Source organism: Scyliorhinus canicula, chromosome 15 (assembly GCF_902713615.1).
Source record: "Scyliorhinus canicula chromosome 15, sScyCan1.1, whole genome shotgun sequence".
NCBI lineage: Eukaryota > Metazoa > Chordata > Chondrichthyes > Carcharhiniformes > Scyliorhinidae > Scyliorhinus > Scyliorhinus canicula.
Window position 1 is genome coordinate 121603470 of NC_052160.1, and position 13144 is coordinate 121616613.

Below are 13144 nucleotides of genomic sequence, written 5' to 3' on the forward strand. Positions count from 1 at the left end.
AACGCCGAAGAAAATGCCGGAAACACTCAGCACTTCGGGCAGCATCTGTGGAGGGAGAGAGTTGACGCTTCGCGCCCAGCCTGTCCCAAATGTGGTCAACCTCACCGATGAGCAGCAACGTTTAACGTGGGCGGGGTTTCCCTGTTGCCAACCGTGTGCACCCCGAGAAACAGTGGTCAATCATTTATCAATTCCATTCAGAGTGAGAAAAAAAATTCTGGCAGCAAATTCAAACCTAAGAGTTAGTGGATTGACAGGTTTCTCCTGCTGTGGTGACAAGAGAGAGTCTGGTGGTGGTGGTGGTGGGGTGGGGTGGGTGGGAAGAGTATGCTAATGAGCACGCAATATGCTAATAGGCGTCATAGGCTAATGAGTGCGTGATATGCTGATGAGGCGTATGCTAATACGCGTACTATGCTAATGAGCCAGTGGCGGAGCTGTGTCTGCGCTGGGATTAGGAGAGAGAGAGAAGGACGGAGCTTCTGCGAGGAACAACATTTAAAAGGAGAAGCTGAGCGGAGTCAGTTCGGGACTGGGAGCGGGGATCACACTCCCGGAGGAGGAGTGCATGCAGCCACAAGCGAAGAGGAAATTTAAAGAGGGAAAAGAAGCACACAACATACAGACAGTGAGTGAAATGTTTTCAATTATTAACGTGGAGAGAGAGAGAGAGAGAGAGCAGAGTGGATTAGGCAAGAGGAGGAAAAATTTGCAGAGAGGATATTTTTAACATGTTGGTGTGAGTGGGACATTTCTGGTCGGAGTGTGGGGCTTGGGGAAAGGGGGCGAGTGGGATAGCTGGAGGGAGAGAAGTTGCTGCAGCCACTCGGCTGGAGGGAGGGCGAGGGTGAGGGTGTTTTGGAGGTACAGCTGAGGATGCAGAGGGTGAGACAGATGGTCCCGGGGGCGACAGGGAGCCGCAGCTCCTATAAAACATGACCAACTATCAGCCGGCTCGCCCTGCAAACTGCGGAGACTGGCAGCAGGGGAGACGCCAGAGAAGGGAGAGCTTTTCCTGCAGGTTAGCAATTGTGTTCCTGGTCTGTTTGCTTCCCCCCCCATCATACAGGATGGAGAGACTGGCACTGGGAAAAGGCAAAGTGACTGATGGGCAGATTACAGAGGAGCAGATGGGAGGCTCCAACTAGAATGAAATTGTCATAAATCTGTCAATTTCTTCCTAATAGTTTTTTTTCCAACAAGGGCGGATTAAGCATTTCTCAGCAGCCTTGTCCCATCACTATTTTTTTTTAATCCTTTCTTTTTAAAAAAAATCATTAGTGGATTGTTGCAGTTTGACATTTTTGGCTTCAGTTGGGTACGATGCCTTTCGGCTTTAGAAAGAAATTGTTTCAGGAAAAGTGTAATCCCCGTGCGAATGTGAATCCACTTCAGGTTAATCCTGAACCAATTGGGAGTATGGGTGTCTCGGGGTCTGCGGGCAAGGTAAAGGTGTTCTAAGTCACAATCGGTTAACCACATGAGAGGGGCGCAAGGGAAAACCGTAACAAGAGAAAACGGTGAGAAGTAAGGACAGGTTCTGTCAGTAACATGGATAAGGAGAGGTGTTTTAAATATATATTGATTAGAATGGAGGGGGTTCTGTGAATAAATTTGAGTGTTGTATATTTTGAAGTTATTGTACAGTGCGTTTACTCATCCTTTTGTAGCGTTCAGCAAATACTGTTGTACAGTTCTCTGCACATCGGGGATGTTGGATCAATGCATAGCAGTAACAGATGTCTGTTTCTGTTAGTTTCCTCTACTGATGGATATAGCCAAAAGGGATCTGTTTAATTACATTGTATATGCTAAAGCTATGGAGCAAGTTCAGCAGGAAAATACAGAATATGCTGGAATAGGAAAAAGCCCCAAAGCATTATTTCTTTTTGCAAATGACCTGAATTACTATCTATCCAAAAGCAATTTTAGAACCTATTCCTGGCAATATCTTTCCAGACTCTCTCTCTCTCTCTCTCTCTCTCTTTTGGCTTGTGCTTTTTTTCTCTCTCTGTAAACTGCCATTCACCCTTGGGCATCTCTTTGGGGGTCAGGTTGCTCTGCCAAGAAAGAAATTGTGAGCAGTAGGGGGAAGTGGAGGACAAATTGTACTGCTCAAATGTGCCTCCTAGTGGCTCCGGGATCATCACTGACCATGGCCACAGGAGGTACTTTTTATGCAGGACCTGGAAGGCAAAGGGGATAAATGGGGCTTGGGACCAAAATGAAGCCAAAAAAACAATGATTTTTTTTAAGAAAAGAAAACACTAAAACCTGTGAATATAATTTCGCAAGTTAACAGGGATATTGGTAAATGTATAACATGATCATCACAGGCAGCTGGTAATGTCTTTTTCAGGCAATGTAACTTATGGTTCGTACATCTGACAGGAAAATATTTGAACAAATCCAAAAGCATAATCATCTGTGATATGCCTTAATTTCTGGCATCCAAGAATCTTGTGCACAAAGGAGCCAGAAAAATTTGTTTGAAAAGTGGAGATAGAGATGCTAGTCAGTAAAACTTAGAGGGTGGGGGCGGTAGAGGCAAAGATCACTCATGAAGAATTACCTGAAAGAATACCTGCTTGCTTTGCTGGGGTCTAGATCCCTTTTTTTTGGTTCTAGTTTCTTGTATCCGGAAAGGGGGAAAGAACATCGATATCTGTGATTTTTGTCAATGCATTGTCAACTTTATTCAGCCAGAATGGAAGATCAGTGGTCCAGGTTGGTGTATACCCCTGTACAGGTTTTCATATTGGTTGGGAGGAGCTTTGTTTCAGGAGATGTCACTAATTTTGCACCTCCGAAACTGTCTTCCAGTGATCTGTGTGCTACGGCACTGAGCATGATCTAGTGTTCCACTGGGTTAACTGCTCCAAGGAGAGTGGGTGCATTTGAATGTCCGAATCAATGAGAATTACACTTGGGAGGTATGACTATCACCCATGATTAACAGTTGGATTTTTTTTGTGTTCAGCAATCCTTGCGATGTGAAGTTTGCGGGCTGTTCAAATGGTTGAATCAGCTATTTAATTCTTCAAATCAGTCAAATATGGGCAAACTAAACATTTGTGGAGATACGCTATTCAATTTGTAGAAATATTAATGTACAAAACTGTAAAGAAAGCAAACCTCTAAATCCCCCTAAAACAGCACTGCTGTAGGTGCAAACTGCTCTCTCTTCACCCTTCTATCTCACCCTTCCGTCACCTCAATTCTTTTCTTGTCTTCTGAAGGAACTTTACGCTTCTGTATAATTCAATGGGTGCCACCCATTCCACTTTATCCATGAAAATGAAAAATGAAAATCACTTATTGTCACAAGTAGGCTTCAAATGAAGTTACTGTGAAAAGCCCCTAGTCGCCTTTTCGGGGAGGCTGTTACGGGAATTGAACCGTGCTGCTGGCCTGCCTTGGTCTGCTTTCAAAGCCAGTGATTTAGCCCCGTGCTAAACAGCCCCAAAGTGGGCATGCTTCATTTGTCAGCAGGCAGTAAGACCCAGAAATCTGTGGCTATACCCAAAGTTCTAGTTCTAGAGCAGTGATCATCAATGGGGGGCTGATTTACTTTCTCTATTCCTAAGCTGGGGTGTTAGGGCCAGTTGCAGTGATCTGCTGGAACATCAACTTTCATTTAAGGGAGAACTTTTAATGCAATAAAAGTCCGGAGGTGTTTCACAGAAGTGTCGTAGAACAAAATATGGCACTAGGCCAAATCAGGAAATGTCAGGCTAAATGGTCAAAGATGTAGATTTTAGGGAGAGACTTAAATAAGCGAGGAGAGGAAAATGAAATGAAAATCGCTTATTGTCACAATTAGGCTTCAAATGAAGTTACTGTGAAAAGCCCGTAGCCGCCACATTCTGGCGCCTGTTCGGGGAGGCTGGTACGGGAAGAAGAGAAGGTGGAGAGATATAGGGAGGGAATTGTTCCCTCCCGTAAGAAATTGTAGATCTGGGTTTAACCCCAGGGTTATGATGTATATTAGTACACAAGGGCAGAGCATTTAGCCAGTTGAGCCATTGGGGGAGCTCTAGAACCAACCATTTTGCACATCGGAGTGTATGCAAGATATGGGAACTTGTAATGACCATTGTTCTTTAAATAATGTGAGTGAGGGACTATTCTCTTGAGAAGCTTCTGTTCAGATTCCATTACGTTATTGGCAGTTATGCTTGAAAAGACTGCATATTTTATAAGCTGAAAAGAAAATTCAGCATCTAATGTTGTAATTCATACCACACAATTGTGTTGAGAAGAAACACTGTTTAAACACAGCGTGCGTATCTTGAACTGTGAAGTCTGAGTTTGGAGCTGGCCTTGATTGAGAACAGGGATTGCAAAATCTATATTTTGTTGACATTTGCGCTTGAGCTTCCATTAAGGTGATTTTGCAATCATGTGTGAATCACTGGGTAATGCATTGACTGACTGAGGGGGTGGAAAGGAAAAAGTGGTATAGGTTTCTCTTGGACTGAACTTTGTATCCATTTTGATGGTGGAGGAGGTCTATCAGTTTCTGAGAATAGTGCCGCTGCTCTTGTATCCCCCAAAATGTACAATGGGGCAAAAATGGGAATAAATTAACAAATCAAAAGTACAATAGAGGAAAATGTAAACCGTATCAAGTGCAGAACTAAACCGATAATTAATATGGGAAGAACAATAAAGTGAGTTTTGAATTACAGTATGGGATGTTTTAAAAATCGGTCTTTGCATTCGTTAAATGAGGAAATCCTTTTGGGAGTTTTGGGTGACAATGGTCTCTTTATATCCACACTCTAGTTCTCTTATTGAAGAATGTGAACATCATGCCAGAATGAGCATTTTCACCTTACTGGGTGCTATTGGAGAGCTGTGTTTTATTTTTATTTTTTAAGCAAGCGCAAACTCCACTTCAATGCCTTTTGAAGTTGGGGATAAAATTATGATGGGCCGGAGAGTTTGCGAATCTCACTGCATTGAAAACATGGTTCAGTAAAAAGGATTCCTCCGAAAGCAACTGGTTTGGAATATCTTGCTAATTATTCTTGCCCAAGCTGAATAGCTACAGGCTATCTGCCTCTTGGAAAGGTGGGCTGGCGATGTAATTGCCTCTCCATACCAACTTTTATTTTAAACGTTTCGGTGAAAATTTGCAATGACCATGGTAAAATAGGTTTATTAAGTATGAATGCTTTGGGTGTTTGCATGAGCACCCAAAATATTTATAGTTCGTATTGGGTTGCATTTTTAGAAGATTTACCCTTGCCTCACTGTTAACAACCTCCCCTTGGAGTTAGTTATAGGATGCAACCTCATCGCAGCGCTTGAGAACATAATCTGGCCTGATTCTTCAGTGGAGCACTGAGGGAGTATTGCATTGCCCGAGGTGCCATTTTTGGATCAGATGTTTAATTTGAGGTGTGTTTGTCGGGTGTACATAAAGGATGCCATGCCACTTGCTTGAGCAAGGAAGTCCTTCTGGTGTCCAGCCCAATATTTATCCTTTTAACCAATGCCAAAAATGGGTTAGCTGTTTAATCTTCAAGCTTCAGGTATCCAGGTGGTCGAGTGGCTCGAGATTGGATCCGGCTCCATAAATTGAACTACGCCAGTCTGGTGAGTAAGGTTCAGTCTGACCTGCAAAGGTGGGAGAACCTTCCCCTCTCCTTGGCGGGCAGGGTCTAGTCTACCAAAATGAATATTCTCCCAGGGTTTTTGTTTCCTTTTTCAGTGTCTTCCATTCTGCAATCCTTTTTTGGGAAGGTGAATGGATTGATAGCAGCTTTTATCTGGGCAAGTAAGGTTCTGAGAATTCATAGGACAGTTTTACACCAGGGCAGACAATCGGGGGGGGGGGGGGGCCTGGCATTGCCCAATTAGCTTTTTTGAGCAGCCAATGTGGAAAAGGTGTTGGGTTGGTGTAGTGACCCAGAGGCTGCTTGGGTCCGGGTAGAGGTAATGTAGGGGTCAGGGCTGGGTGCGCTGGTGATGGCTTGCTCCTGTTTTCGCCGACATAGTATTCTACAAGTCAGTTATTCGTAGCCACTTTGAGGATAAGCAGACCGTTACTCAACATTTTAAGCTCTGTCGAAGTTGGCCCCTATTTGTACCAACCACCTGTTTGAGCTGACGAGGCTGTATGCTGTGTTCTCCTTTCGCACCATACTGGTGATTTTAAATGTCGAATTCGGGCCCTGTTATCAGGTTGCTCTATTTGGGGTGTCGGATTCACGAGAGCTGCAGACAGGGGCGGAGGTGGATGTCCACAACCCCACTTGGCATGGTTAGGAGACCTAATGGAGTTTCTGTACCTAGAGAAGGCCAAGTACACCATGAGGGGATTGGTTGATGGATTCTACCGGAGGTAGCGCCCTTCATTGCCGATTTTAAGGAATTAATAACTGTCAGTTGCTTGAGGGTGGGGGGGAGTGGGAGCGGGAGGTGGGGTTTGAGGTGCATGGGTGTGTGTTCTGTTTAATATTTTTTCTGTCAGGTTGCATTGGTGGTTTTGTAAAAAAAAATATTTTTGTGTAATATTTGGTAAACTTAAGGCTTTAATAATTTGTTTTTAAAATTGTTTAATCTTTGCTGTTTGTGTGACCTGCTGTAGTAATAATAATCTTTTATTAGTGTCATAAGTAGGCTTGCATTAACACTGTAATGAAGTTACTGTGAAAATCCCCTAGTCGCCACACTACGGCACCTGTTCGGGTACACTGGGGAACAATTCAGAATGTCCAAATCACCAACAGCATGTCTTTTGGGACTTGAGGGAGGAAACCCGCACAGACACAGGAGAACGTGCAGACTCCGCACAGACAGTGACCCAAGATGGGAATCGTCCCGGGTCCCTGACGCTATGAAGCAACAGTGATCACCACTGTGCTACCGTGCATGCCACATAGCTGGAGTTTGCCCAGAAAGCAATAGTGACTACGTTTGAAAAGAAACACATTTCCCCCAACTTGCTCTGGGACATCCTGAGGATGTGATAGCTACTATGTAAATGCAAATTTGTTCTTGTGGACAAAGCAGGAGTTTAAAGATATAATTTTCCCCTTTCAGATGCTTCCCATTCCTTTTAAAGGCTACCCTGCAAAGCTTTTGCATGTTCTTGGTTGAAGAAACAATAAGGATTTCTTGTTATTATAGATTTAATACAGAAAATTACACTGAAGTCATTTGGTTCAAATAGTTATGTGAATGAGACATTAACTTAAAACACTACTTCCTCAGGGTATCTGAACCTGTGCAAGTTCAAAATCATAATGAATAATGGTGTGTGCAAATTATTTTTTGCACTCCAGGCCATTTTTAACTTGGCATGAGAACAGATTGTGCTCATGTACATAATACCCCAATGGGCTCTGAATGTGCTATGGTAATTTTAGGATCTTTTAAATAACTTGGGCAAAACTGTTCACTTTTTTAAATAAGGAGGTGAAATTAGTTTTTGAAGTAGATTATGCCCTCTCTGAGCACCATTACAGGGGTGGTGTCACCATGTGAGGAGTTTTCATAACTTAAATGGGAACAGGGCTGGACCATTTGACTTCTCGAGCTTGCTTTGCCATTGAATGTGAACGTGGCTGCTCTGCCTCAGCTGTACTCTTTACCCTCCACCCCCAATCCCTCGATTCCCTGAGAGACCGAATATCTGCCCATCTCAGTCTTAAATATACTCTACAAGAGAACACCCACAATCCTCTGGAGCAGAGGATTACAAAGATTCACAACACTTTGAATGAAGAATTATCTCCCCATCGCAGTCCTAAATGATTGGCTCCCTTATCCTGAGATATACCTGATGGGTGCCACAGTGGTTAGCACTACTGCCTCACTGCGCCAGGGACCCACGTTCGATTCCTACCTTGGGCTGGAGTTTGCACATGCCTGTGTGGAGTTTATATATTCTCCTGCATGGGTTTCCTCCCACAATTCAAAGATGTGCAGGTTAGGTGGATCGGCCATGCTAAGTTGCCCCTTAGTGTCCAAAAGGTTAGGTGGTGGTCATGGGGATAGGGTGGGAGAGTGGGCCTTTGTAGAGTGCTCTTTCAGACGGTTGGTGCAGGCTCAATGGATCGAAATGGTCAGCCATATGATTGTTTTGATTTTGTCAATTCATTAGAGAACACTTTTTTAAAAAAAATGTACTCTTTAAAATGCCAGGTCGTGGGTAGGCATACTGTAACATGTTGTCACTGAGCAGCCAAGCAGTGGTGGTGAGGATTTGATGTTGGCCGAGTTACTGTGGTTACACCTTTGGATGCCTTTTCACTGGGTTAAAATCATACCAGAAGCTGTACAAAACCAAAACTTTTAATACCGTATACAGGCACTAGACCCTTTAACCAGCATTCCATCTGGAAGGATCTGAAGACTGGCTACGTTTGAAGCTGGGCAGCAATTTGAATAAAACCCATTTATTCTCGTTATTTTTCCAACTTTAATCGATGCAAAAATGCGAAGTCGAGGACAGCAAATCCCTAATTCCACCATATCCAGCCCTGAGATTCACGAATATGGTGTCTAGTACCTATAATTAAAGCTGAAAGAGAGAATCCTCGTAGCTGCAGGTGTTTAACTTGCAGTTGGAAACACCAAAGGGAGTTGGGTTTTTAACACTGGAAACTTCAAACTGTGCTACGTCCCCTGATAGAGAGTGCAAATTGCTAGTATAACTCTTGTCTGGACTGGTCTCAATGTAGATTCTGGAGCCTGTGATACAAGTGAAACATTAGACATTTCTTTAGGGGTAAATCCGCTTTCACCTAAAATGAAGTAGTGTACCTGAATTAAATATCATGAAGGTTTGGCAATTATCTCCATCTTTGAAGAAAGGTGCATTGATCTTTCCATGGGGTATACTATTTGCTTAACTCTTTAAGAATCATAAGAGAAGTCTTTATTAATTTAACACAGATAAATGTCAGGTTTGATCAAAAGTGTGAATTAGTGGAGGTTTTCTGGGGGAAGTTGTCTTTGTTTAATGGTGTTTGCTGAACAGCTGCTTTTTCTCTGTTTTTCATGAACCAAACCTTTGTACCGGTGCCCGAGAGGCAGCATGTCACAGTGTCGAGTCCTTCAGTGGAACTTAACCATCTGGGCACTGAGTCTCTCTTTTCGCTTTCTGCATGAAAAGATGCTCTGAATCACATAGCAGGCCCTGAAAGGACCTGCCACTACTGTACAATAACCCTGCCGTGTCGATATGCCCGTAGGCCACTAACAGCTGCAATATCTCGTGCACAGAGCAGGTGAAGTGTTCAGCTGGATCACTGGCTTTTCTGCTTTCAGGCTCGGCTGATGTGAAACATGAAAACTGTCATCGTGATCACTTTTATCGTCCTCTTTTTTAAAAAAAAATTTAAGAGTACCCAATTCATTTTTCCAATTAAGGGGAAATTTAGCACAGCCAATCCACCTACCTTGCACATCTTTGGGTTGTGGGGGCGATACACACGCAAACACGGAGAATGTGCAAACTCTACATGGACAGTGACCCAGAGCCGGGATCGAGCCTGGACCTCGGCGCTGTGAGACTGCAGTGCTACCACTGCGCCACTGTGCTGCCCTAACCGTCCTCTTGATAATACAAATGAAATGTAACCTAAGCTTATTAACACAAGAAAATCAAACTATCAGTAATACTCATAAACACAAGACCAGTAGCAAAGATGAAAGACATTGATACAAATCATTTGCTGGCACAGAAAATTTGTCAATCGACACTTAAGCTAAATTTTTTCAAAATTAACTCCGGGTATGTTAAGCGGTACAAGAGTGGTTTGTCACTGCATTATTTGGCTTTTTACATATTTTTGACTTTCCTTCATTTTGGTGATTGCTTGCTCACCATCTACAGTGTCCAACGGTCGTCTTAACAAAAAAAACCACAAGAAACCCAGGAATGTACCACTGATTAACCTAATCTTTATGCTGATCCAATCAAGTAGCTGAGCCATTGGGAAGTTGAAGCATATGGATATTGGAAATTCTGACCACATTTACAGTTGGACTCAAAAGAAAATTTCTTGTAGAATGGTGGCACTGCTGTCTGAGTGCCAGGGACCAGGGTTCGACACTGACCTCGGGTGACGCTCCAGATGTGAAGTTTGCACTTTCTCCCCGTATCTGCGTGGGGTTTCTCCGGGTGCTCCTGTTTCCTCCCATGGTCCAAAGATGTGCAGGTTAGGTGGATTGGCCATGCAAAATTGACTCTTATGTGTCCAAAGGTTAGGTGGGGTTACAGGGAGATGGCGGGGGAGTGGGCCTTGGTAGGGTGCTCTTTCAGAGGTTTGCTGCAGACTTGATGGACCAAATGGCCTCCTTCTGCATTGTAGGGATTCTATGAATGGTATGGTGGCTAAGTGATTAGCACTGATGCCAGGGACCACAGTTCAATTCTACTTTTGAGTCACTTTTATGTGTGGATTTTCTACATTCTCCCTGTGTCTGCATGGGTGTACTTTGGGTGCTCCAGTTCCCTCCCACAGTTTAAAGATGTACGGGTTACGTAGATTGGCCATGTTAAATTGCCCCTTAATGTCCATGGATACGAGTGTGCATGGATTTGCAAGTTAGGTTATGGGGATAGGGTGGAGTGGACATAGGTAGAGTGTTCTTTCAAAGGGTTGATAGAGACTTGATGGGCTGAATTACCTCCTGCACTATAGGGATTCTATGATTTTAACATTATTATCTATTTCCAAATGAGCCAATGCCTTGTAGTACACAAACATAATCAGCGATGCCCAAATTAACTTGTGTATCAAAAATTTGTAACAAGTTTAAAAAGTAATAACAGTAATTATTTTTGTGGTGCAATTGATCAACATTGATGCTATTCATGACAAATTTATTAGTTTGTTGGGGAAGTAACAAACAGGATGGATAAGGGTGAACCAGTAGATGTAGTGTATTTGGATTTCCAAAAGGCATTCGATAAGGTGCCACATGCAAGGTTACTGCACAAGAGCTAATGGTGTTGAGGGTGATATTAAAGCATAGATAGAGGATTGATGTAACAGTAAACAGAGTCAGAATAAATGAGTCATTTTCAAGTAGAGAAACTGTAGCCAAGGGACCACTGCTGGAGCCTCGTCTATTTATAATCTATATTGGATGAAGGGATCGACTGTATTGGAACCAAACTAACTGCTGATAGAAAGACAGGAAGGAAAACAAATTGTGAGGAGGTAAGGTGCTCTTTGAGCTCACTGAGCTAAATCGCTGGCTTTTAAAACAGACCAAGCAGGCCAGCAGCACGGTTCGATTCCCGTACCAGCCTCCCCGGACAGGCGCCGGAATGTGGCGACTAGGGGCTTTTCACAGTAACTTCATTGAAGCCTACTCGTGACGATAAGCAATTTTCATTTTCATTCATTTCATGTGAAGAGTCTGAAAAGGGTAAGGGAGTGGGCAAAAAACTTAGATGGAGTGCAATGTGGGAAAGTGTGAGGTTGTCCACTTTGGCAGGAAGAATAGAAAAGTAGAATATAATTAAAATAGTGACTGCAGAATGTTGAGGTGCGGGGGATCACGGCAGCATACTAATGAAGTCCACATGTAGAAAAACGGATGGGATTCAATAAATCTCAATAGCAAAAAATGGCAAATTCATTGAAGGTGTCATGTTTGAAGCCTTAATTATGTTTCTGGCATCAAAGTTTGCGTTGCTTCCTTTAGATGGCTTCACCAGTTAAGCGGAATGTGAGGAGCATGCAAGAGATTCATTTGAAAGGACAAAAGGAAGGGTATTTTGTCAACACGCGTTTGAGTCCTTGTATTCTAGTTTATAATAAATTATTCATTAACAGTTGTATTATTAAAATGATACTGCTGGGCCAGGGTTTCACTCTAGCATTTTTAATGAACAGAAATTGTGTTCAAGTAACACTTCACAGTCGTAGTTAGGTCTTGGTGTTGTATGATCTCCATTATCATTATTCCAATTATCTTACATTTTGGTTTGGCACCAGCATTATCTTGCGACCGTGACTTGACCGAGTCACGGCAAAAACCTGCCTCTTCCTGTCTATCCTGAATCACCGTTTCAAACCACAAAAGACTAAATTCACTTTAGATTTTGTATCAAACTTGTCTTCATCCCCATTGCCTTCGGGCAGTTTGTGCTATTTGTATAAGGACAGGATTTGTGGACTTACTTACCTGTCAATTTTGATTATCAATCAGGGTAAACCTCCTGCTACGATAAATAATGGAGGCTCCACCACTGAGCCCTTCAGATGAAACACGCTAGGCTGCTGAAAAGTCGAGTGTATTTTGCAAAACCATTCCAGCCTGCTGCTTCTATCTTCCTTTCTTAACAAATGAAATGGATGTTAAAATATAAAATGTGGACAAAAGGCTTGGTTCTTTCTGCAAATTTCTCATTTTATTCCTTCCTGTTCTGCAGTCCCCGATGGAGTATTGTTTCTTGGATGCCCTTTGGATCTCCTCGGGTGTCCTATTTTCATGTGTAATCAGACAGTGCTTGTGCATAATGGGTTCTGGAATGTGGAAGTGGAGGGGAGGACACCACACCTAAAACAAATCTTTTTATCCACGATAGCAATCCAAGTGCAAAATCTCTGATCAGTATTCTCTTCCCCATCCCATTTAGTGGGCTTGGTGGATTTCTGCCGCTGTCCCAACTCAAATTAGCTGACCCCCTACAGTTCAACGGTTTAAACCTTAAAGCTTCCTTCCCTATGTCGGTCAGTTTAATCTTTGGATAGACTTACTATGACATCGTCATTTTAGCGTTCGTTAAAGGTTCCTGTGGTGTCCGGTCCCTTTAAGGGTGATCGGCTTGGTTTTTGGGACCAGGGTGGGGGCGATTCACCCTAGCTGGTTTTGGGGTCCACCGTGGGGGATTCGCCCTAGCTGGTTTTGGGGACCAGGCTGGGGAGATTTGCCCCAGCTGGTTTTGGGGACCAGAGTGGGGTGGGGGTGGGGGGGGGGTCACCCTTGCTGGTTTTGGAGGTCAGGATGAGGGGGGGGTGGGGTGCACCCTAACTAGTTTAAGGGACCAGGATGGGAGGGGTGCACCCTAGCTGGTTTTGGGGACTGGGGGGGGGGGGGGGGGGGGGGAGGGGTTCACCCGAGCTGCTTTTGGGGACCATGGTGTCGGGATTCATCCTAGCAAGTGAGT

The 13144-nt window shown here is 43.5% G+C and overlaps 1 protein-coding gene across 3 annotated transcripts in view; it reads left to right on the forward strand.

Annotated features, from left to right (window-relative positions):
* The first annotated feature begins 442 nt into the window (after positions 1–442).
* Positions 443–13144, forward strand: part of LOC119978730 (plexin-A2-like) — a 512723-nt gene continuing 500021 nt past the window's right edge. For 2 of the 3 annotated variants that reach the window (XM_038820560.1, XM_038820562.1), the window contains exon 1: positions 443–628. The gene's annotated coding sequence lies outside the window, so the exon portion shown is untranslated. Of the gene's footprint in view, positions 629–932; positions 1022–13144 lie in introns of those variants that run through there. The other variant, XM_038820561.1, reaches the window with a different exon arrangement.